We start from the raw sequence: 27,145 nt of genomic DNA, 5'->3' as shown, positions 1-27,145 counted from the left end.
CAATCTGAGGGGGAGCTTGTGCATCCGCATGTACCCCCATGTGTCGCCAATGATTGGCTACATCAGCCAAAAAAAATGCCAATTGCCAATAATGTTAAATTTTCTTTTATTGGTGCCAGTACAATATAGACGGATGAATCAGTGCACCTCTAATAGAAACCAATTTTCAAACTCTAATTGTCTTTATCCCATATATTTGACTTTTATTTTAAATGCCTAAAATGTTTAGACTTTTTTTAAACATAGAGTTAGCTACATTCCCTCTAGTGTTCAACAAATCAGGCATATGAAATACATTTGTTTACGCATTGTAAAAAGTTAAACAGCTGAAACAAATTCATTTTAGTGTTGTAAAAGAATTAAACATTTGCTCTTGCACCATCCATTGTATGCCAAGTTTCTGCTCAAAGTCAATTTTTATGACCAAACTATAAATTCTTTAAAAAGAGAATTTATAGTACAAGCAATATTGTTTTAAAAACAGTATACAGCAATTTTCAAAACTTTTGTGACATTAATTCTACTTATAATCCCCAAATTGCAAAAAACTGTAACATAATGTATTAAGAACCATGCATCTATGCATGTTACTTTTTAGAATTCTTCTATATCATTACATTTTGCTTGCTTGAGTTTAAACATCAAGATTTACTGCACTTAGATAGAAATACAGTCAATACCCATTAGTAACAACATGTCAGTGGCCTGGTGTTATGTTGATCCTAAGTGGCTGTTACTGTTATACAAAGTGTCATCTGACCAACAACAGCTTATTTTTCTGATATGTGAAACAACTAGCCAGGGAGTGGTATTGATTGCATTTATATTATAAAAGTGACAAGTTTTATTTATAGGATAAATGAAATAAAAACAACCAACCATTCCAAACAACACAGCCTAAAACAAAGTCATTCTCTGCACCAAAATGCATTTAGAATTCTGTTATAGGTATCAATCGGTAAGGTTTACTAAAAAAGTAAACTCATGAAATATTTTATCATTCACTTCTAGGTGGGGAAAAAGGAACATGAAAAAAAATCCATAAATTTGCTCTGTTCCTGCTTAATCACAATTTTTTTTTTGGGATGGGATTCAATGTCACAAAGAAGCCTGTAAACCTTGCCCCCAAGTCATTCTTGCTGTGAGAAATGCTAGATGACAGTCAATGCTTTCAACATATTTGCGTTCATCAGAACTTAACCCAAAATCTCTCTTAACCTTCTGATCTGTTTTCTTGACTTAAAGTTATTTCTCTGGCACTGAAAAACACCTTATTGGTAAGTTCTCATCTACAGCTATTGCAGCTACTAAGTCTCTTGCCATTTTACCAGGATGTGTATATCATCCAGTGGTGTTGGTTGTAGCCCTGTTGGTCTAATGTCCTAGGCAGACAAGGTTCTTTAGGTAAATGTGATATCTTTTATTAGACCAACTAAATAGTTGGAAAAATTGTTCTTTGCAAGCTTTTCAGCACAAACAGCCTTCTTCAGGCATAGGGAAATCTGCTGGTGTTTTGTATTCCGGGTGGAATAGAAATATATATGCAAAATACAGATCTGTGAAAATGCAAATGCATGGCAGTGAAGATCAGAAGTGATAAGAGAGGTAGAAGAAGAATTTCTCAAGAACTACACCGTCAAACCCATGCTATACCTAAGAGATATAGGTGATGACATCATCATCATCTGGACCAAAGAAATCAAATCAGAGATTGCAGGTTTATCAAAAATTCAATAATCATCACCCCTCCATCAGACTATTGCTTGAATACTCTAGCACTAACACTTCCTTTTCAGACACTATGATCAATACCCAGAATGGTAAAAGACAAACCACCATAAGAAACCCACTGACCAACTTACGTATCTACACAGAACCAGTCATCACCCTAAACACACCAAAGCTGTAGTGTAGAGCCAAGCCCTCCAATACCAGCAAATTTGTACTGAGGAGAACACCTATGATCATCACCTTGCAAATCTCAAAAAGGGCTTTCACTCAACAAGGACACTCCTCCAGAGAGATAAACTGCACTTTTGAAACAGTCACCCACATACCACATGAAGAATTGCTGTAGTACAAAAAGAAAATCCCCATGAATCACACGCTATTAGTTACGACATACCATCCTTCCCTGGAGCTTATATGACAAATCCTCAAACAATTGCAACCCATACTAGAAGAAGACCCAATTCTTAAAGAGATCTTTCCAGAACCACCCATCCTAGCCTTTAAACAAGCACCAAACCTTGCCAACCTCATCACCAGAAGCAAACTTCCTATGACCCAAAGCACACTGAATGGATCCAGACCATGCCAGGACAAAAAATGTAAAACCTGCCAACACATCACCGGTCCCATAATAACTATACCCCACAACAGAACTATCATTATTCCTGGATCTTACACCTGCACCTCCAGAAACATAATAGATCTCATCCAGTGCACTAACGGCCCTGATGGAGAAACCAAATCAACAACTGTGTACCAGAATGAATGCACACCAAAAATCTATCAAAGACAAAAATACCCAATTACCTGTGGGTGCACACTTCTCACAAGACAACTAACTATTGTCTCTCCAATCTCTCAGTTCTAATCCTCAAAGGGCATTTACAAAACACCTTTCATAGGTGAGCCTATGAATTTCATTTAATAAATCTACTGGATACAGAAAATCATGGACTAAATATAGACATTAACATTGGATTTATGGCACATGCCTGCCATCTGATAACCCCAGGAAATCTATCTGCATTTTGCCACCTACATTCTATCACCAAGTCAACATTCCCCGCTTTCTTCCCCTCACCTTCCTGTATCATACCTATTGTCTCCCATCCCCTCTGATCCTCACCGCCACAAATTTGCATTTTCAGAGACCTGCATTTTGCATATTCGTTTCTATTCCACCCAGAACACAAAACACCAGCAGACTCTCCTTATACCTATCATTTAGTGGGTCATTCACATTTTGCTCTGTTTCTCATGGCACAGCATGGGGTTTTAAGAAAGTGCCTTTTAAAACAGATGGAAATGGTCTTCAGTTTTACATCTTGTCATACTTCAACAAGTTCACGCAGGTTCCTATCCTGTGTACAGGACCTCCATCTGACACAGGAGGTACATGGTCCCACTAGAGGGAATGCCTTACTGGACCTGGTATTGGCAAAGGGGGATGACATGGTAGGAGACCTACAGATCGGTGGTCACCTGGGGGACAGCAATCACCAAATATTAGAATTCATCATAAGACATCGAGTGGGTAAGGTAACTAGTAGGGTGAAAGTGCTAGACTTTAGGAAAGCTGATTTCAATGAAGTCAGGCATTTAGTCAAGGACGCACTGCAGAGTAAGAGTTTTGAAGAGATGGGAGCCCAGGAAGTGTGGCTGTGCCTTAAGGAAATGATTCTTCGGGCACAGAGGGAGACGATCCCGATGTGGGGAAAAAGGGGGAAAGGGGTCAAGAGGCTTCCTTGGCTGACCAAAGAAATCCAGAGCAGCCTACGGGCAAAAAGGGAGGCATATAAAAAGTGGAAATGGGGAGAGATTACTAAAGAGGAGTATACCTCCTCTGCTCGCGCTTGTAGGAAGGCAGTTAGACAGGCCAAAGCTACCATGGAGCTGAGGATGGCATCCCAAGTTAAGGATAACAAAAAATTGTTTCTTAGATATATAGGGAGTAAAAGGAAGGCCCAGGGTGGAATAGGACCTCTACTAAATGGGCATAAGCAATTGGTGACGGACAGGGGGGACAAGGCTGAACTCCTCAATGAGTTCTTTGCCTCAGTGTTCCTAAACGAAGGGCAAGACAAGGCTCTCACTGGGATTGTAGAGAGGCAGGAGCAGGGCGCCAGACTACCAAGCGTAGACCCTGAGATGGTGCAGAGGCACTTGGAGGAACTGGATGTGTTTAAGTCGGCAGGCCCGGATGAGCTCCGTCCAAGGGTACTGAAGGCACTGGCTGATGTCATTGCACAGCCACTGGCGGGAATATTTGAACACTCATGGTGCATGGGCCAGGTCCTGGAAGACTGGAAAAGGGCCAATGTGGTCCCCATTTTCAAGAAGGGGAGGAAGGAGGACCCGGGCAACTATAGGCCAGTCAGTCTCACCTCCATCCTTGGCAAAGTCTTTGAAAAAATTATCAAGGCTCACATTTGCGAGACCCCAGCAGGAAAAATTATGCTGAGGGGAAACCAGCACAAGTTCATAGCAGGCAGATCATGCCTGACTAATCTAGTCTCTTTTTATGACCAGGTTACAAAACACCTGGATGCGGGAGTAAGGGTTGACGTCGTTTACTTAGACTTCAGGAAGGCCTTCGACACGGTATCCCATACCATACTGGTGAACAAGTTAAGAGGCTGTGACTTGGATGACTGCACGGTCCGGTGGGTGGCAAATTGACTAGAGGGTCGTACCCAGAGAGTCATAGTGGATGGGTTGGTATTGACCTGGAAGGGTGTGGGCAGTGGGGTCCTGCAGGGCTCGGTCCTTGGACCGATACTCTTCAATGTCTTCATCAGCAACTTGGACGAGGGAGTGAAGTGTACTCTGTCCAAGTTTGTGGATGACACAAAATTATGGGGAGAAGTGGACACACCGGAGGGCAGGGAACAACTACAAGCAGACCTGGACAGGTTGGACATATGGGCAGAAAACAACAGAATGCAATTCAACAAGGAGAAATGCCAAGTGCTGCACCTAGGGAGGAAAAATGTCCAGCATACCTACTGCCTAGGAAATGGCCTGCTTGGTGGCACGGAAGCGGAAAGGGATCTCGGAGTCCTAGTGGACTCCAAGATGAACATGAGTTGTCAGTGTGACGAAGTCATCAGAAAAGCTAATGGCACTTTATCGTGCATCAGCAGATGCATGACGAACAGAACCAAAGAGGTGATAATTCCCCTCTATCGGGAGCTGATCAGACCGCAGTTGGAGTACTGCGTGCAATTTTGGGCACCGCACTTCAAGAGCGATGTGGATAACCTGGAGAGGGTCCAGAGAAGGGCCACTTGTATGGTTAAGGGCTTGTAGGCCAAGCCCTATGAGGAGAGACTAGGGCACCTGGACCTCTTCAGCCTCCGTAAGAGAAGGTTGAGAGGCAACCTTGTGCCTGCCTATAAGTTCATCATGGGGGCACAGAAGGGAATTGGTGAGGCTTTACTCACCAAGGCGCCCCTGGGGGTTACAAGAAATAATGGCCACAAGCTAGCAGAGAGCAGATTTAGACTAGACATTAGGAAGAACTTCTTCACAGTTCGAGTGGCCAAGGTCTGGAATGGGCTTCCAAGGGAGGTGGTGCTCTCCCCTACCCTGGGGGTCTTCAAGACGAGGTTAGATAGGCATCTAGCTGGGGTCATCTAAACCCAGCACTCTTTCCTGCCTATGCAGGGGGTCGGACTCGATGATCAATTGAGGTCCCTTCCGACCCTAACATATATGAATCTATGAATAGGATGAACGCAACCTGGCAGTATTTCGGAACTGTCTGAACATCTGCATTTGCATCTGCCTTGATAACGACAATAATCAAGTCTATGCCGGCCACTCTGGGGAGTTAATACTTCATTGGCAAAGAAATGGCAAAGACTCAAGTCTTTACTAATTTTGTTGCAATGCATACTTAGATTTTATTAGTGTTTTAAACAAGGTGGAAAAAGCAGTAAAACTTACATAGAAGTAGTAATACTTCGGAGAAGCAACTTCTTGGTCTTAACATTTCAATGAGATTACTGTGAAACTAAAACCTGTCTTCATGTGTTGTGGTAAGCTTCTTAACACAACACTTATTGGAAGATATTTTTCTTTCCATGGATTAATGGCCTGTTCAGAAACTCAAAAGGAAGCCCACTTGAGAATCCACTAATAACAAGCAATAGTTTTGCCTATTTTTGTTTAAGTCCTTATTAAAACACTGAGGGTCTCTTTGTTACCTTGTATTTCATTTATTTAATTTTAGGTTTGTTTTTAATACATTTGTTATTTGATAACTGTAATTTCACATCTGAAGAGAAAGAAATCTAGTAGTTCACTTCTTTATCTTCCTTGGAAAACATGAGTGAAAAAAAACCCACACAGAAATATCAGACACATCAACTTCAACATTCTAAATGAAATCATATTATTAAGCATTTTAGAGAATGGCTTACATTTTTCACATCTTCTCTGCTGCTTTTGGAAAGTGGTTGGAACAATCAATTGCCACAGCTTTTCGAATATTCACATTTTAAAATGTGATCATTATTTTTACCCAACATAATAACAGAAATGTAATCATGACCAATTGTAAATAACACCTAATCTGTTCTTTTAGCTCTACGTGCTTCATTCCCTAATTACTTAAGGAAATCTACCTATGTCGGGTAATTTCTATTGCCTGCTTCTCAAATCTTTTTTGTCGAGATCTCTATGCCCTTGTATGATCTTCCATTTGCCTGCCAGTTTAACTATTTCCTTTGTATCACAGTTATCATACTGTGAAACAAAGATTACTGGGCAGGGTCCCTGTAGAACAGAGGTGGGCAATTATTTGGGCTGGAGAGCCACCTAAGGAGTTTTGGCGAACTGTTGAGGGGTGGAGAAAGGAGGGGCAGTGGGGGTGCCCAGGAAGATCCTATCTGGCTACTGCTGAGAACCTGAGGAAGGAGGACTGCACCCTGTGCCATTCCACTCTGCCACAGCCAGGACTGGGCCACACAACACAACAGTCCTCCAACCCACTGCATCCATCCCCACAACCTGGCTTCCTGTTGGCTCTAGGCCCACATGGAACAGGACACGATATAGCACATCAAGTAGCCATCCCGCCTGCCTGCCTGCTGCGATGAGCCGTTGCTGCTGCTGCTGCACCACACCAAGAAAATCAGGGGTGGCTGCCCTCGGCCAAGCCCCGCTCAGTGGGCGGCATAGACTAATGGTGCCAACGTGACAACAGCTCATTATGGCATGCAGGTGGGTAGGACAGCTACTCAGCGTGCTGCATCATTCCCCATCCCATGTGGGCCTGGCTGCTGGTAGCCGTGGTGCTAGGACTGCACAGCTGCAGCACTAACAGGAAGCCAGGCAGGGGTGGGGGGATGGATGCAGGGGGGTGGAGGAGTCTGTGAGCTGCACTGCACTGTGTGGCCGAGCCTGGCTTGGCTCAGCCCTGGCTGCGGCAGAGCAGAGCAGCATGGGACGCAGCCCTCCCTCCTCAGGCTCTTAGTGCCAGCTGGTAGGCCAGATAGAATTAATTGGCAAGCCGGATATGGCCCGCAAGCCCTATTTTGCCCGCCCCTGCTGTAGAGCCTCTCAGGCACTTCAGGGAGCCCACCCCTGCCCCAGCCCTGGTAAAGTCTGTGGGCAAGGAAGGAGCCCCCCAGGGGACACTTGCCTGCCTGTACACAAATGCCAGGAGCTTGGGGAATAAGCAGGAGGAGCTCATCCTCCTGCTCAATGCAAATAATTATGATGTCATAGGGATAACGGAGACCTGGTGGGACTCCACCCATGACTGGACCACGGGTATAGATGGCTATACCCTGTACAGGAGGGATTGTGTAGAGAAAAGGGGCGGGGGTGTAGCTCTCTATGTTAAGGAAAGCTACACGTCCCTGCAAGCCGATATTGGCAGCCACGGTGGACGGCTGGAGACCCTCTGGGTTAAAATCCGTGGGGAACACGGCACAGGGGACACAATGGTGGGAGTCTACTACAGACCTCCCACCCAAAGTCCTGAGCTTGCCCAGGAGTTTGCCCGGGAACTGGCTGAGGCCGCATGCTCCAGGACCATGGTTGTCATGGGTGACTTCAATTACCCGGACATCTCGTGGGAGGATCTCTCAGCAAAATCTGAGTGGTCGCAAAGCTTCCTCTCGTGCTCGAATGACCTCTGCCTGACTCAAGAAGTCTATGGGCCAACGAGAGGCAAAGCGCTGCTCAACCTGGTACTGGCTACTGGGGATGACCTAGTCGGCGACCTAGTGATCGATGGGAAGCTGGGTGACAGCGACCACGAGCTGATCACCTTCACCATCCGCCGAAAAGCTGGCAAGTCAGTCAGCAACACGGAAGTCCTTGACTTCAGGAAAGCCAACTTCGACAAGCTCAGGAGGTTTGTCAGTGAGGCCCTAAGGGACCATGACCACAGGGAGAGGGGAGTGCAAGAAGAGTGGTTGCTCCTCAAGGGAGCGATCCTCAATGCACAAACTAAGTCTATTCCATCTCGGAGGAAAGGCAGCAAGAGGGCACAGCAGCCCCCCTGGCTCTCCAGGGACCTAGCAGACCTCCTGAGGCTAAAAAGAAAGGCCTACAAAGGATGGAGGATGGGAGTCACCCCCAAGGAGGATTATTCTGCACTGGTCCGGTCCTGTAGGGAGCATACCAGGAAAGCCAAGGCTGCAACTGAACTCCAACTACCTTTGAGCATCAAGGACAATAAAAAGTCCTTTTTCAGATATGTGGGGAGCCGGAGGAAAAGCAGGGGCAACATTGGACCCCTGCTGAACCAGATGGGGCAACTGACAACTAACGCCCAGGAAAAAGCCAACCCATTAAATAGGTACTTTGCTTTGGTCTTTCATCAGTCCCATGGGACACCCATGCCCGCTTCGGGACAGGGAAGTCCGGGTGAGGGTGATCCCCTGCCCTCCATTAATGCTGACTTCGTGAAGGAACATCTTGAGAAGCTGGATACCTTCAAGTCAGCCGGCCCTGACAATCTTCACCCCAGGGTACTCAAGGAAATGGCGAGCATCATAACCCAGCCTCTAGCGTGGCTCTTTGAAAACTCTTGGCGCTCTGGTGTAGTGCCCGAAGACTGGAAGAAGGCCAATGTGGTGTCTATCTTCAAGAAAGGGAGGAAAGTGGATCCGGCTAACTATAGGCCCATTAGCCTGACTTCTATCCCGGGGAAGATCTTAGAAAAGTTTATTAAAGAGGCCATCCTTAATGGACTGGCCGACGCCAACATCTTAAGGGATAGCCAGCATGGGTTTGTTGCCGGTAGGTCTTGCTTGACCAATCTCATTTCCTTCTACGACCAGGCGACCTATCACCTGGACAAGGAAGAAGAGATTGATGTCATATTTTGACTTCAAAAAAGCCTTTGACCTGCTTTCCCATGATCACCTCTTGGCGAAACTGGCCAATTGTCGCCTTGGGTCCTTCACGATTCACTGGCTGGAAAATTGGCTCCATGGTCAGACCCAGAGGGTAGTAATTGATGGAAGTCACTCATCGTGGTGTCCTGTGACCGGTGGGGTCCCCCAAGGCTCTGTCCTTGGACCCATACTGTTCAACATCTTCATTAATGATGTGGACACTGGAGTCAGAAGCGGACTGGCCAAGTTCGCCAATGACACCAAACTTTGGGGCAAAGCATCCACACCAGAAGACAGGCAGGTGATCCAGGCTGACCTGGACAGGCTCAGCAAGTAGGCGGATGAGAATCTGATGGTGTTCAACGCCGATAAATGCAAGGTTCTCCACCTTGGGAAGAAAAACCCGCAGCATCCTTATAGGCTCAGCAGTGCTATGTTGGCTAGCACTATGCAAGAAAGAGACTTGGGGGTCATCATTGACCACAAGATGAATATGAGCCTGCAGTGCGATGCTGCGGCTAGTAAAGTGACCAAAACACTGGCTTGCATCCATAGATGCTTCTCAAGCAAATCCCAGGACGTCATTCTCCCCTTGTACTCGGCCTTAGTGGGGCCGCAGCTGGAGTACTGCGTCCAGTTTTGGGCTCCACAATTCAAAAAGGATGTGGAGAAGCTTGAGAGAGTCCAGAGAAGAGCCACGCGCATGATCAGAGGTCAGGGAAGCAGACCCTACGATGACAGGCTGAGAGCCCTGGGGCTCTTTAGTCTGGAAAAGTGCAGGCTCAGGGGTGGTCTGATGGCCACCTATAAGTTTATCAGGGGTGACCACCAGTATCTGGGGGAACGTTTGTTCACCAGAGCGCCCCAAGGAATGACGAGGTTGAATGGTCATAAACTACTACAAGACCATTTCAGGCTGGACATAAGGAAGAATTTCTTTACTGTCCGAGCCCCCAAGGTCTGGAACAGCCTGCCACCGGAGGTGGTTCAAGCGCCTACATTGAACACCTTCAAGAGCAAACTGGATGCTTATCTTGCTGGGATCCTATGACCCCAGCTGACTTCCTGCCCTTTGGGCAGGGGGCTGGACTCGATGATCTTAAGATCCGAGGTCCCTTCCAGCCCTAATGTCTATGAAATCTATGAGTATGAATCCTAAATCCCAAGTTCAAATTCACCTGTTTTCCCACCAGAAATATTTATAGTAGGCCTAATTTAATGTTTTATGAATAGACGTAAGATGCAGCAAATCAGGGTTAAAAGGATCTTCTAAATTCTAAACATCTAATATAAAAACAATTACCTTTTGCAGTTTTTCTATTCTCTTTTCTCTGCATCACAGAAATCTGAATTATTTCAAATATATAAATTAATTGCATCTGCTCACAAGAGGGTTGAATTTGATCACCGGACTGTAAGAAAAGGAATAAGCTATACACATACTGGAAAACAGTTGGGTTTTTTTTTTTTAACCATAGAACAAGTCCAAGTCCCAATCCTGCCAACATTTAGGTCCACAATCAACAAAGGATATGAGGCCTAAACTTTATATACCACAATACCTAAACATAGACAGTTGCCCCAGAATGGCAATCAAAAGATTATATTAGACACTTGTGGCACATCCACGCATGCTAACACGTGCACTTGCAGCTGCATAAATAGAAGCAATGCAAATTTGAGCCTGGACTTTTTGCCTCAGTACATGTGCCCAGACATGCACTTTGGTGTAGGGCAAATTGTGCCATTTGGGAGAGAGGCAGGGGATGGGGCCAGGTGAGGTAGTGATTGGGGGAGCTCAGCGGGGCAGGCAGGAGATGAGGCTGGGCAGGGAAGCCATCGGGGAGGCTCGGGAAACAGGCGGGAGATGGGGCCAGGCATCGCAGCAATGGGGGGGCTAGGGGAGTGGGCAGGGTTGGCAGGGGTCCCCCCCATAGTCCCTTCCCCGCTCCTCTAGGCCCCCCCTCCCCCAATTACCAGCAGGAGCTCGGGTCCAGCTCCCTGCATGGGCAGACAGCGTGCTTCAGCATCGAGAACCAGCGAGGACGAGGCGAGGACCAGCCATAGAAATGCTCTGGCTGGCTACCAGAGCATCTCTGTGGAGGATCAAGCCTCTGGTTGCCTCAGTAGGACCGTGCCCTGTCCTGCTTTCCACCCCCCTCCCCCCGCGGTTTTATTTGACCCCTGGATATCCAGGAGTCTAATTTTGCCCCCATGCCACACATTTGCAGCATGGGGAATGTTTTTTCATTACTGCAGATGCCTCTTGCAGCATCTCAAAGGGCTTTGAGATGCTGCAAGACGCACACGCACCTGTGTGGATGTGCCCTTAAGCTCCATATACACTGTATGGGGACAGTTAAGTCCATGTCGAACCAGAGAGCCACTTAAAGTCAACAAGGTCAGCCTGCAGTTGCCTTGAGCTAGCCAGTCAGAAATTATCAGGACAAGTGTGAGTTTACAACCCCACCCCTCAATCATAGAGTCACAAGATGCTGTCCCCTATTCAGGATCCATAACCCAGAACTCTCTCCTGCAAATAGGTTCTCGTGTCCACTGTTTCAGAGAACTGAGCATATTTCACTATTCTTTTAAGTCATGGCTGGAAGAGGAGGTACTTTTCATATAGACAGAGCACTCACCCAAGTTCAAGTTGCTTCACATCGTCATGCAATTCAAGCCTACATTTCACACCTCCAAAAGAGTGTTCTAACCAGTAGGTTATAGCATATATTATGTGGCCACTCCTACTGATGAAACACTGCTACTGAGCAGAAAAAAAATAACCTGGGGTAGGGAAGTCTTATGCTCTCTTAGAGAGCAGTCTTAGAAGTTGTGACTATAACATAGCCTTTTCCAATTACAAATGCTCTAACCACTAGGTTCCAGGGTTATGCTCTCTCTCCTGCCCAAATAAATTTGAATTCATTTCTGAAAGGGCAAAGAAGAGTCTCACACACAAGAAGCTATAGCTTAATAGGTTAGGAAACTCACCTGGGAAGTGAGAGATGTGCATTTATAACACTTCTGGCAAAGGTAAGATTTGGACCTGGATTCCCTACTTCGTAGTCAAGTGCTCTAACTACTAGGATATTACTGTACAAGGTGACAGCACCCTGCTTTTTTTTCTTAAAACAAAAATGGTGACTACAGCTGCATTTTATGAAGTTCCCAACTCTATTTCTAAGTGTATAGCACATACTGTAAGAATGCCTACAGACTGAGGTCTTCAGGGACCTTAGTAGAATTATGCCTAATTTCTTAATACCAGTTGGGTTTAGGTGGGAGCTAGGCACAGAGCTGCTCAACCTTGTCAAGATGGGGAAAGTTCTGAACACGTGCAGATTTGCAATTCTAGGCACCGGGGAGCTTTAAAGTAAGACACCTTGTGTCTTACTTTTTGCCAAAATGTACATTCGTTGATAATGAATGCAATCTTTCCAGCTGGGATAGAACTGCTCATGTCTTGCCAAACTTTATACTCATGTTCTCTGGTTTCTGTTTCCTATTTGAAAAACTTAACATGGAGAGAAAGCATCCTATCTTTAATATGTCTCTGCCTGCTGTTAGGTGCTAAAAGTGGCAAGATGAGTAATTTGGAAATTAACCTACAAAACTCTAGGAAAGTAAAGATGGTTTTGTTTCACCATCTCTAACTAGTTTTGACAGCTTTTAAATCCTTGTTACACATGCTATACCACCATTCCCAGGAATGACCACAGGAAATGGTAGCTGCATAGACATGAAGTTTTTATTACAAAAGTGATTTATTTTTTATAATTATCTAACAAAGGCTATCAAGAATTGCATTAACTGCAGCATATACAGAAAAAGCAAATTAAAAGTCCTTAATTTGACAGTTGGTGGAAGTTTCTTCAAAACATTTTAATAAAAATGGGATATGGTAAAAAAAAACAAAAAAAACTCTTTGGAGAATCATTTATGGGGTAAGATTTATTTTTTTTTCCAAACAATTTAAAAAATGAAAATAATTTGGAAAAGAACATAACCAATTCTAATTCCAAAACTATATTTTGAATTTTGGGAAATGTTCACGTTCTTTGAAGTCTTTTACTCTTTTCCTATTACTAAAATAAGGGGAAAGTAAAATGAAATCAGTTAAAAAGTGAGAGAATGCAGTATTTCCACCCTGAAATGAAGTGTTAAAAGTGTATACTAGGAGGGTTTTACTGGTATAATTATGCTGATATAGCTATACTGGCAAAATCCTTCTAGCATAGACACACTTATATCAGTATTAAAGTGCTTATAGCTGTATAGCTTTTGCTGAGAACTAGTTTTTCAGAGAACTAGCATAAGAAATACTGATACAAGCACAATTACCTCAATCTAACTGGATCTTACTGGCATAGATGTATCAGAAAAACTAAAATAATATTTTTACCTGATATAGCTATGATAATAAGTACTTTTTAATGTAGGTCAGGCTTATTTATCATTGTCACTTTTTAACTTGATTTTAAGTGAGTTAAAGTAACACTTTGACTTTTTCCAATGCCAAAATTAAAATATTAGAGAGTGTTTTCCCCCACTGCTTTTTAATTCTGCTACTCCCCCGCCCCACACACAGGAAAAGATAACAGAGTACCCATACATTGTATACTTCTTACTTCTTCCTCATTACACATGAAAAAGTATTTATTTCAAGTCAAAGCATAACAAAAATCCAAAGTGAAACTTAGAAATAGAAATTTCAATTTTTTAAACCAAACTTTAATTAAGAAAGTTAATTCCATTAAAAATTAGTATTTTCACCAAAAAAATGCACATTAAGTTTAATATTTTAATCTTTTAATCAACTGAACTTAAAAAAAGACCAGTTTTTATTAGGTTCACTAAACACTCCTAAACTGATTTATCAATCAGCTCTCTGCTAGTAGCCTAACTATGGGTGGGGGTTGAGCTGGGCCCCAACCCAAGCACCAAATTGGGAGGGTACAAAAATAGCAGCTGCAACTACTGCCACCAACAGCCCAACCACTGTCGGTGTCCTGTACACTGCTGGCATCCAAGGTCCAAACTGCCCAGCTATACCTCTGCTAACTACTTTCCCAGTTCAGATGTTTCTACCTGTGTTTAAAACCTCTACTCCCTTTCTGCCTCCCAGGCAACTGTTTTCTAACTCAGTTATGAGTCAACTATATTTTCTAGTTCAGGGCTGACTGACTGATTGCCTGTGAGCAGACTGATGGTCTGATAAGTTACTTTATTTATCCAGACTCTGAAGTCTACAAAGGTGTGAAGGAGTGAGAGAGAGTAAACAAAAGCCCTGAGGAGCCTTACATGCTGGGCAGGGGAGGTCAGGAGAAGAAAAGCAGCCAGCAACAACAGACAGGGAAAGTGAAAGCAAGCAACACATAGCATGGAGGGCCAGCAGGGCTGCACCTGGAGACCGGAAAGGAAGAGAAGCAATCACCACACTTCCAGAGTAGCGTCTTGCTCCAGATTGGAGGAGGGAGGCTGCTCAGAGGTATTTCTAGCCCTGGAGAGGGACAGAGGGAGGTCAATTCCCTGCAAGCCGCAGAGAGAGGAATGGCTGAGTGTCCGGACAGGCAAGTGTTGCAAAACCTGCAGGAGAAAGGCTGCAGGTGTGACTCTGAGAAGGAGGCAGGCAGAGGCCTGCACACACAAGGCTTCTGATAATCCCTGGACCAGAGTGACTGCTGAGGATCTGGGGGAGATGCCAGAAGAATTGCTGTTTTCAGGTTAGAGCCTCACTGCACATGGGAAAGATCCCATTTGGACTGTGAATGCTCATGAGTAAGCCAGGGCAGTGACTGGATTAACTGATTTTTTTGTTGTGATTTGCACATGAGAGCCTGACTCCAGGTGAAGGGGACATGGACTGAGTCAGACAAAGAGACTGAGAGCAGTTGGGTTTTGCTTTCTCTCTTTTTTTTTTTTTGGATATTGGAGTGCAGTCCAAGGCCAGTCCTGGAAGGGTATGCGCCCAACTAAAGCCGACGGTCACCCTGGTGGCTGAGGGTGGAACAATAGACCAACAGGCAGCATTAAGATCTGGCTGCAGAGAACTATAAGTGCCATCTGGAGAGGCTAGGGTGGGATAAAGGGGAGGTTTGGAGCCCCACAGAAGAAAACAGGGAGTGAGACTGGGTAGGATCACCTTGGACATTGCCTCTTAGCAATAAAATATCAAAGTCATAGAAGGCGAGAAACATAAGACCAACTTCATGGCAGACCAGGTGATCTGAAGCCAAGGTCCACCCTGTCACTGCCTGTAGGAAAATGAGCTAAGGGCAGTGGCAGCAAGCCCTACAACACCTACAGTCATCACAGAAGGCTATGTCTATGTAGCACAAAGCAGTGCCATACACAGATTCCCTAGGCTCACTCTTGTACGTGCCAGGTCCAGAATTGTACAAAAAGCACAAGACCCAGGCTAATTAGCTTGGTTTATCATCCAGGTGCAGTGATACACAAATTAATTTATATTGCTTAGCATTCTGGAACTAGTGCATGCACAGTTAGCATAAGGGTGCCTTGTGCCATACAAATAATACCCATTTCAACAATACCCATTTCTCCTTCAACTGCAGTGAGTGGTACATGTCAACCTCTTCAGCAACCAAAGTGTCAAGGTGACAAGGGACCATGTCCAAGCCCAACCCCTATGGCAGGGATAGCTAGGGGTTGAAGTGAATGAAACAGCAGCCTGTCCCCTTAGTTCTAAAAACCTGCATTGCTGCTGGGGTCAGTAATGCAACGAGTTCTCTCCTCTCACCATTATGTTAATAGCACAAACACAACAGGTTCTCCATTTGTAGAATCCAGAAGCAGTGAGGCTGGGGTGAAATGTGCTCTAGAAAAGCCAAATATAGTTATTTTAGTAATTAATTATTATTTTATTGTTTGATACACACATATCTCATGACATTATTTGACACCTGGCCCCCAAATAAACTGCCACAATGTCATAATTCATTGTCAAGAAGTTGGGCAGCCCTATTTCAGAAGAAGACAATCCTTCCCTTCATTCATCATTAGTGATGACTAGAAAATAGTACTTAGAGGTTTGCTTTTAGGAATTGGCTTGTAGATAAAGTAGATATGCATTAGGACAATGGTCCAGGGGAAGGGCAAGGGTTAATGGATTTCTAAATGCCTGTTTGTGACAGTTTCCTCAAGACCCACTGCATCTGACAGGCAAGTAGCAAGCAGACATGCAGGCTGGGAAATTGAAGACAAGTCATGTACCACAGTGTTCCATAACATGAGATAAGGTGGCATTAGGTCATAGTGCCCAACTGCATAGCCCTTGAAATTTCCAGTTTTTGGGAACAGACCAAATTAGGAGAAGACTGATAAAGTCCAAATTAGGATGTGTGTATATCATAGATTTCATAGATGTCATAGACATTAGGGCTGGAAGGGACCTCGGAAGATCATCGAGTCCATCCCCCTGGCCCAGGGGCAGGAAGTCAGCTGGGGTCAAAGGATCCTAGCAAGATAAATGTCCAAATGTTTCTTAAAGGAGTTCAGTCTATTCCAGGCTTTAGGGGCTTGGACAGTAAATTAGTTTTTCCTTATAGCCAGCCTGAAATGGTCTTGGAGGAATTTGTGATCATTTGACCTTGTCATCTCTTGGGGCACTCTGAACCCAGATCTCTGTTCACCCAGATTCTGGATGTACACCCCTTATATACTTATAGGCAGCCACCAGGTCCCCCTTGAGTCTGCACTTTTCCAGGCTGAAGAGTCCCATGGCTCTCAGTCTTTCATTACAGGGCCTTTTCTCCTGCCCTCTGATCATACACGTGGCTCTCCTCTGGACTCTCTCAAGCTTCTCCACATCCTTTTTAAATTGTGGAGCCCAGAATTGGACGCAGTACTCCAGCTGCGGCCTCACCAAGGCCAAGTACAGTGGGAGGATGACATCCTGGGAGTTGCTTGAGAAGCATCTATGGATGCAAGGCAGAGTTTTGCTCACTTTACCATCTGTAACATTGCATTGGTGGCTCATATTCATCTTGTGGTCAATCATGACCCCCAAGTTCCTTTCAGCTGTGGTGCTAGCAGGCGTAGCACTGCCGAGCCTATAAGCGTGCTGAGGGTTTTTTTTCCCCAAGGTGGAGTACCTTGCATTTTTTGGTATTGAACACCGTCAGGTTTTCATCCACCCATTTTCTGATCCTGTTGAGATTGGCCTGGATCACCAGCCTATCCTTAGGTGTGGATGCTTTACCCCAAAATTTGGTGTCATTGGTGAACTTGGCCAGTCCACTTCTGATACCAAGGTCTACATAGTTAATAAAGATGATAAAGAGTATAGGCCCAAGGACGGAGCTTTGGGGGACCCCACTGGTCACGGCACACCACAATTACTTACTTCCATCTACTACCACTCTCTGTGTCTGACCACAGAGCCAATTCCCCAGCCATCGGTCTGTGATGTAGCCGAGGCTGCAGTTGGCCAATTTTTCCATGAGGAGATCATGGAACACCAGATCAAAGGCTTTTTTAAAGTCCAGATATATGATGACAATGTCTTCTCCCGTGTCCACGTGATATATCACCCGGGCATAAAAGGAGATGAGATTGGTCAGGCAAGACCTACGCACAACAAACCTGTGCTGGTTGTCCCTCAGGATGTTGCCATCAGCCAGTTTGTCAAGAATGGTTTCTTTGATAATTTTTTCCAAGATCTTCCCCGGGATAGAGGTCAGGCTGATAGGCCTGTAGTTCCCCAAATCTACTTTCCTCCCTTTCTTGAAGATAGGCACCACATTGGCCTTCTTCCAATCTTTGGGCACTTCACCTAAGTGCCACAAGTTCTCGAACATCCATTCCAGTGGCTGAGCTATGAAGCCTGCCAGCTCCTTAAGTACCTTGGGGTGTAACCTGACCCAGCTGACCTGAAGGTGTCCAGCCTCTCAAGGTGTTCCTTCACATGGTCTACAGTGATGTAAAGTAACAATTCTCCCTCACCCTGGCCGGCCCATACCATGTTGAGCAGGGCAGTCCCTTGGGACTGGTGAAAAAACGACGCAAAATACCCATTAAGCAGGTTGTTTTTCTCCTGGGTGTCGCTTGTCAGTTGTTCCATTTGGCTTAGCAGGCATCCAATGTTACCCTTGCATTTCTTCCGGCTCCCCACATATACAAAAAAGGACTTTTTGTTGTCTTTAATATGTGTAGCCAGTTGCAGTTCAGTTGCAGCCTTGGCTTTCCTGATTCACTCCCTACAGGTCCAGACCAGTGCAGAATACTCCTCCTTTGAGGTGATTCCAATCTTCCATCCTTTATAGGTCTTTCTTTTTAGACACAGGAGGTCCACAAGTTCCCTGAAGAGCCAAGGGGACTGCTGTGCCCTTTTGCTACCTTTCCTTCAAGATGGGATAGACATTGCTTGTGCTTTCAGGATCACTCCCTTGAGGAGCAACCACTCATACTGAACTCCCATCCCCTTCAAGTCGTGATCCCTTAGGGCCTTGCCAACAAGCCTACGGAGCTTGTCAAAGTCAGCTTTCCTGAAGTCAAGGACTTCTGCATTGCTGACTGACTTACCAGCTTTGCAGTGGATAGTGAAAGTGATCAGCTCCTGGTCACTGTCTCCCAGTTTCCCTTCAATCATTAGGTCACTGACTAGATCATCTCCCTTTGCTATACCAGGTCAAGCAGCGCTTTGCCTCTTGTTGCTCCATAGGCTTCTTGAGTCAGGTAGAGCTCATCCACAAACATGAGGGAGCTTTGTGACCATTCAGATTTGGCCAAGTGCTCATCCCATGAGATGTCAGGGTAGTTGAAGTCTCCCATGACATGGTGCAAGGTTGTGATGGGTTTGTGAAACAAAGGAATATGATGACAGGACAGAATGTGGACAGTATGATGACCACAGGTAGACAAATCATAATCATAGAAAGTTAGCATTGGAAGGAACCTCAGGAGGTCATCTAGTCCAATCCCTGCTTGAAGCAGGACCTTCCCCAACTAGATCATCCCAGCCAAAGCTTTGTCTAGCCAGGTTTTGAAATCATCCAAGGATGGAGCTTCCATCATCTCTCTGGGCAACCTGTTCCAATGTTTTACTACCCTCCTAGTGAGAAAATTCTTCCTAATGAATATTTAAACAAACCATTCAAGTTTTATTCTGCTTTATGAATAAATTGTGATGTTAACCTAAACTTACCTTCCTGCAACTTGAGACTGTTGCTCCTTGTTCTGTCATTTGCCACCACTGAGAATAGTCTAGCTCCATGCTTTTTTTAATCTGACTTCAGGTAGTTGAAAGCTGCTATTAAATCCCCTCAGTCTTCTCTTCTCTAGACTAAATAAGCCCAGTTCCCTCAGCCTGTCCTCATAAGTCATGTCCCCCAGTCCCTCCACCATTTTTGTTGGCTTCTGCTGGACTCTGTTCAATTTGTCCACATCCTGTCTGTATTGAGGGGCCCAAAACTGAACATAATACTCCGTGTGTGGCCTCACCAGTGCTGAATAGAGGGGAATCAGCAGTGCCCAGAGATGAAGAGTCATCAGGAGGGGGAAAGAATACAAAAGGAGGGGTTTCAGAGCAGAAAACGGTCCCCAAAAGTGGAACCTGAGGCCATCACAGACACACTACCAGCCTGTCTCACCCACCCCACTGGGAGGGTTGGCCTCAGCCTCGAACGTCCAGGCTGCTGACATCTGGCATTTAAGAGAGAACCTCAGAGTGAAGCTTGAGTACTAGCCAGATGTACCTGGACTCTGTGCAGCTTTAGGAGTGGTAGATATAGGATTGTTTGCATTATTCTTATCTGCTATCACTGTGTATCAATCAAATTTGCCTATTATCAAATGGAAAGGTCATGGTCAGTCTGAGCGTTTGGGTCTGTCCATCATAAATCCGATGGCAACAATTAGAAGGGGCCTTATTTTATAGGACTAAGTTCCTGTTCTCTAATCCAGCTCCAAATCTTGCTGTGAGTCCTTATCATTCGGGCTTCATCCCCGAGAGCTTTTGGACAAGGCATGAGCTAGTGAGAAAGGCAGTTGTACTCAAGTGCAAGTAGAGTTAGTGAGATTCAAATGAAATTAAATCTAGAGATGTTCTTCCATGCTACAAGGTAATACATCTCAAACCTTCTTCATGCCCAAGTACTTTATAGGACATATAATAAATAATACTGATCTCAACAACAAAATGACCTGGGTTTACATCTAATCCTTAATTATTCTTTACTTCCCTGTTGTTTAAGTCGTTTAGCTCTATTAGGTTAAGAAAACTTTTTGGCCAAGTGGCAGCTCATCCATTAACGAAGAATCAACTTCCTCTGTGTTTCTTGTCTGCTCAGTGCTTCTTGCCTTGAGTTTTTATCTAGCACTCTTTTTCCTCACATTGGTGAGCTTTAGACCTTTGTGTGTCCATTGAGAAAAGTGATTTTTTATATCCAAAGAGCCAACTTAACAAGATAACTTTAGGGTAAATGAGACAGAAATAGTTTGAAAGAGGTAGTTAGCCATTTTAGTCTGAAGTCAGATGCCTAGCATCTGATGAAGTAAGCTGCTGCTTATGAAAGCTTACACATCTCTGATTTAGGTGCAAATCTATCCTTCCTTCCACCAGAAACAGTTTTTTACATCAGTAAATTGATTCAAATCAAAACCACAGAATGAGGTGGGAGTACCTGTACTCTGCCTTCAATGAAATATTTCATTAAGGCACATCTCTCTGGATAAATAACTCTTTTTTGGGGTGATGACAGTCTCCATATATGGACAACCCTCAGAAACAGCTGACAGAACATGCCATGCCATGTTCTTTCGCTGTTATTATATGCTTAGCTGTATTATATGCTTTGCTTAACAATTTACAAATACTGACATAAAAGCTATTTGTCTTAAACAAGACTAAAGAATGCAATTTACCTTAAACAAGACTGGCTGTAAAAAGGATGTGGATAATTCTTCATTGCTCTTTTGGCTATTTTTAGTTCCTGAAGTCCCCACCTCTGTAAATCATCATTCCTTTGGATTTGTCAATACTTCATTGGTAATACATGATTGTCAAGTTCTTCCTGGACTATAGGAAAAGATCAAGAGCTAAAGAAATTAAAGGAGCTTTTCTGTGACAAGTTGCAATGATACTTGATATGTTAGGTGTTTCCATATATGCCTTCTTGTTTCTCTTGGCAACGATTATAAGGCAAAGAGGAGGATGGCAAATGTAATCTTTTAACTATCATCATGGAAGTTACATATTTCCCCTCAATAATACAATTTGCTTACACAATTTTAAAAAATCATTTAGCTTCCAGGTACCTGCTCAATTTGTCATTTTTATGGTGTTAATAAAACTTAGATTTACCCAAAGGTTGAGTGTCTTTTGTAGTTAACATCACAATTTATTCATGAAGCAGAATAAAACTTGAATGGTTTGTTTAAATATTCATTAATCTCCTTGATTAAATTTTAGCTGAAGTAACTGAAGCCTGGTATAAATGCTTTTTAGAATATCATTAAGGTTAGTCTTCTGCTAAATATTTTCAGACTTTGGACCCTTTTCTATACCTATTTGTTCAATTCCAATTAAATAAGAGAAAGAATAAGCATATAGTGATTTACATACATGTATGTAGATAACCATTTGGGTTGGTCTAATAAAAGATATCAAATTCACCCAAGGAACCTTGTCTGCATGTAGATAGATATTTAGTTTTAAATTTTAGGGGGAGGGGGTATTCTAACAATTATAGAGCTATGCTTACATAACCAGGGCAAGAAATTGTTCAGCATTTGTGATGTCCATGCTTTTTACAGATCACCAGTTTTTTAGTTTACCCAGGAAATCTCATCCTGAACTCACCAATGTGGTATCTGAGGTCCAGCTCTAAACACATTTAGGGGCCATACTCTCAGTTACTTTCACTGGAAGTTAGGCTCCTAAATACTTCTGTGGATCTAGACATTAGACATTACAGTGATGAGTGGAATACTGAAACCTATGTAAAGACAATACAGAAAAGGAAACTCATGCACATTAGCGGTCTGTAAGGCTGAGTACATTTTAAGACTCAGATCAGTTTGGAGCCTGGGTATCACAGAAGTGCTATAAAATTCCTTGTTTGGGTTATACCTCTGTGCTGCACCTTTCAGAAAAAAAAGAGCATAGAATCTGGCCCAGCGTACTTTATGTGTATGACAAAAACTGCTATCTGTCAGAGGTTAGTAACCTAAGATGTCCCTACACTTCATCACCAATAATCAAGGTTTTCTAAAGACCAAGCTGTATTCTCAGTTACATATGTGCAAAGTGCAACCAACCATAATATGTTCCCAAGAGAACTGTTGATTATATAAAGAAGATGATCCAGATCACTCTTCAATACTAATAGGGATAAAAAAAACAAAAACGTTTTTGTCAGTTTAAGCATTCCATACGACTCAGTAGACACAAGAAGTGTTTGATTAGCAGTGTACCAGTTTTGCATATTTTCAGAATACATATTCATTTAAACTCAAATACATTTTTAGGCTTTAAGGATTATAAAGATTTTTTCTGAAGGTGAATTGATATGCCGATGACTTATCAAGTATCCAGAAATATCTCAATGTGAGCTAGGCCCCTCCAAAGGTCACAATCTTTTGTAACATGCCAGATGTTCAGATGATAAAAATGGTGAACCCACAACAAAGTTTACAAATCTACCTCAGAGAAGCAACTTCTTTTTGATGCAGAAGCATCCTGGGATAATTTTAACATCTGGCATGTCACTCAGTTGAAAGGGTGTGCAAGGAGGCTGGATGAACTGAGGAGCCACTCAGAACAGTGAGAAGCCCAGGACTGGGGAGCTTCTCACTGATCCCAGGCTCCCTGTGTGTCTGGACCTTTGAAAGCTGTGTGTGCAGCCCAGCTGCATTTGCACCCTTTGAACAGGCTGGCACATGGAGAGCCCAAGATCAGAAAGCAGCTCCCTGATCTCAGGCTCCCCACTGGCATGTTCAAGGGAAACTTTAAATGGATGTGCAAGCTCTTCAGCATCGGGGAGCTGGTCTTCATTACAAGGCTCTCTGATAACTTTAAAGAATATGAGAGCAGCCCAGCATTGAGGAGCAACTCCCCAAGTTTTCCAAGCACTGGCAGACATGTGATGGGATTTGCCCAAAACTGAGCATCCTGCCATGCCAGACCTTGAACATCCAGAATGGCAAGAGGCACAATTTTGGGGATCTGGGATAAAATTTTCAGATCCCACTGTACAGTTAAATTAACCTCTTGAGCATATATTGACAACATTTCATAGAAGCAGGATGTTGGCTGCCGTAGTTTCCCTGCTTTACCTGTGACAGGTTAGGGTGTAAAGTCTATGTTGTGCCAGGGTTGAACATAGTCTTATGTAGAGTTTAGATTACGGTTGTATGGGATGGTTTGGATAGGAATGATCCTACCTCAGGCAGGGTGGTTGCACTAGATGACCTCTGGAGGTCCCTTCCAACCCTGCTTCTCTATGACTCTATAACATATGGCAGGGGCCCTAGATTTACTTAATAAAGTCCACTTTCTACCATTTTAGCTATACAAAGCAGACTTAAATTCAACTACGTTAGGGTTCTTCTGACATGGGAGAATACCAGGGGTGTTTAATCTGCATTTGTAACAACAGACTTACTTTATAGGAGGTGAGTCACAAGAAACATGAGTATGGCTTAAGAACTGTTATATCTGCCTGGCCCTGATGAATAATGGTTTATTGGGCCGTAGTCAAACTTAGCAGTACTGAGGAGTCTTACAGTACTGACAGATGAAGCAATTATCAGATTGATAGGAACGGAAACTGATATAAACTGTTATGATGCAACTGTTACCATCTGCATAATTCTATAGTGATACATATATAGAAAAACTGCTAGAACTTTAATCCTTTTTCATTCGAGTTAAAATTATCACAATTTAACTAACTTGTATTGCTACAGCATAATGCAGATGTAACAGTTAGCTGTAACAGCTAATGTACACTGCAAGGTAGCAGTTATCCCTTCCCTTTCAAAGCAGCTAAAATATACATTTGTCCAAAATCTTATTATTCTGAAGTGCTGTTTCTAGCAAAAGTGTCACAGAAAAGTTCTCAAAATAGATTTTCTGTTTATTGGTTTGATTTTAGTTTTTTGGCTTTGCAACTTAATAAAATTTAACTGTCCTACCAAACAATTTGTTCTTTGATGTCATATTGTAAAGATGAAAAATGAAAACAACTCACCGAGGCAGATTAAATACAACTAAATCTGCATTTTTTTATGTGAAAACCTTTCTTAAGTATTTACATAACATTTACTTTCATAAATATTTACATAAGTCAGGTCAGACATGTTACTAATGGGGAGGGGCTCCAAAATAGAGCAGGTAGATTTGGGAGTGAGGGGGAGGGGATGAGAGGCCAATAGTACATTTACCAAAAATATAATTTTGTTACAGGCTGAATGGGATGGTTTTGTAGACATGAAGTGAAATATTTTAGTTTTCTACTTTAGTCATAAAAATTAAAAAAAAAAAATCAACTTTGGTTTGATCTGAGCCATTCCTTCTATTCCTGTTTTTAATTTTGATTTCCAAACCAAATGAACAATACAGACCTACTTAGGACAGCAGCTAACTATCTTCTATGGCTAGCAGTCTCTTTACTCAACACAATCAAATGTGATGCTCAGATGAAGTATCTTGGCAGCCTAGACTTTTATCTATGCATTAGAGTCGACTATATCTTCTCACAAAGTATAAATGTAGGTATGTTCATTTCCAGCATATTGTGGCTAGCAGAGAGGTGTTTAGACAGATAGTCTACCTTCCACTGTAAATACTGTGTTTTCTGCTATATCTCTCTGTAATAGCAGTTTTATATAGTTATCTTATGGCCTTCTATGCCTAGCCAATTTATATTGATTCCCATAAGTCTCTAGAAAGACTATTTGTACAAGCTGAATCAGATTGAGTGGTTTTTGATAAACATCTGGTAAGGTAGCTGCTAACCTGGGACGTATGGTGGCCCTAGACATACAGGGCCTTCCTACCATTCAGATTTAACAGAAATATATTCTTGTTATGAAGTTGTAAGTAATGCAAAAACTCTTGTTTTTGTATTTTAAAAAAAGTCTTCCATTTGCTACTACTTGAAAAGAAAGAAAGTTATCTGAAGATAATACATACAAATACATATTGTGTACAAAGAAATTTAAAACAGAGGGAGCATCTACACGTGCCCTACGGTACCATTGTCACTGTGCCATCAGTACCTTCCTTTAGAAAATACTAAACAATGGCATAGTAACAGCTGTTACTGCACCGTGCTGGTGGCGCACAGTTATTTTTACCCACTATGTCGCCGTAGCGACGCACTACAGTGCGGGAGCGTGTTGCTATGGCAACGTACGTGTTGTGCCTGCTGATGCTACATTGCTGTGGCGCATTGCTATGGTGACATAGCATCTTGTGTAGATGTGCCCAGAGAGTACCAAACAACGCATAAATAATATAATTGGAAGATAGCATGTTTCTGGAAGAAGTTTCTTATTTATAGAATGGTAGGAAATCATATAAAGAGGCATGACTAGAAAATTTTGTGCCTCCTCTAAGTAAGTGCCTGGGACATATGCCCCACTCACCCACCCCTGGTTACTCTCCAATCTTATACTTACCTAACAGTGTATTAGTAGGGTTGGCAAACCCTGCACGGCCCTCCCCCCTTCTCTGGCTGAAGCAGAACCAGAAGTTTCTGAACTCCTCCTTCCTCCTCCAGCTTCCACTTTCTGTCTCCACCTCTGGGGGCAGGGCAGGGCAGCACAATGTAACCCATGGTGCCAGAGGAGCTGGTGGCACAGAGTGTTTATGAAGTGGGGAGCTTGTGGCTGGGGGCATGAAGGTGGTGCTGGGGTGTTTATGGCCATGCTATAATGGGAGGGTTTCTGTGTGCATGGTGCAATGCTTGCATTACATATAGCGCAAGGGGCCTGTGGCTCACAGCATGTGGCCCCTGTCATTCTGGACCACAGGGCATGAGGCCCTCAATGACTTAGAAGTTAGACAGCCTTGGTTTCTATGATGAAAAATAATGAGTTACCCCAATTTTTGCTGGCTAAGAGATTGACCCAGTCCTTCTACCCAAAAACCCCCCAAAACCCACTATAGCAAAAAAAGAAATACTGAACATCATAATCTAGAAACTGCCCATTAGCAACATTTACAATTTGCTGTTCTATTGATCCAGTGTCATTTAATTGCCTTTTTTTAGGTCTACTCCACAACAACATAATATTGTTTTACTATACATGAGCCATTGGAGACAATTGGTTCAATTGGCTAGGGTCAGGACCTGTGAACATAAATATCTGGACAAACACACAGAGAAAAATCAGACATAGATTCTTTGAATTTTACTTAACAGATTACATGAATTTAATATAGTATTACATAAATGAAATGTAAAGAGACCATACTGTTTATTATGACATTCACCTTGCTTTCATGTAACCATCAAATGACTCTGTCAGCCATATTTAAGCCTCAGTGCTTAAAGATCCATTTTCCTGCCTGCCACAAAACACTATTCTATCTATTACAAATAAGGGAATATTTTTAGACGGGAAAAGGGTTTCTCAGTCAAATAATGGCCCCTTTTTAACATTTTATCAATAAACTCAGATACCTTGTAAAATGTACCTTTAACAAAAAATATACTCTCCATTTGTCTAAGATAAAAAAAATGCCAAGAAGCTCTTACAGCTAAATTGAACATGAGTAAATAAACTTGTATTTTTATTTCTTCACTATGTTGTTGAAATAAAAGTTCAGTGTTACCATTAAAAATGTACAGAAACAGGATTAAGAGGGGAACATTTTCTTTAATTATTTCAAGAGATAATTGATGAATATGAATCCCTTCTCTTTGAATTAAATTATCTTTTAAATTCAAGAAGACTTTAAAACAGGAAAGCAGATTAAATATCTTATTCAATGCTGTAAGCAATCTTGTCTTCAGCTAGGTACAGACAGATAAAAACCCCAAGGCTACATTGATTCAGTCTTTGCAGGTTAGTCTAAGCTGCGCATA

The 27,145-nt window shown here is 43.1% G+C and overlaps 1 protein-coding gene across 1 annotated transcript in view; it reads right to left on the bottom strand.

Moving 5' to 3' along the window:
- The window catches only part of CCDC178 (coiled-coil domain containing 178), a 381,945-nt gene that overhangs the window by 354,589 nt on the left and 211 nt on the right, over positions 1 to 27,145 (bottom strand). The gene's annotated exons all lie outside the window — the stretch shown is intronic.

This window comes from Alligator mississippiensis, chromosome 3 (genome assembly GCF_030867095.1).
Source record: "Alligator mississippiensis isolate rAllMis1 chromosome 3, rAllMis1, whole genome shotgun sequence".
NCBI classification, from domain to species: domain Eukaryota; kingdom Metazoa; phylum Chordata; order Crocodylia; family Alligatoridae; genus Alligator; species Alligator mississippiensis.
Note: the sequence above shows the minus strand (reverse complement) of the source record. Positions and strands in the feature narration are given on the sequence as shown.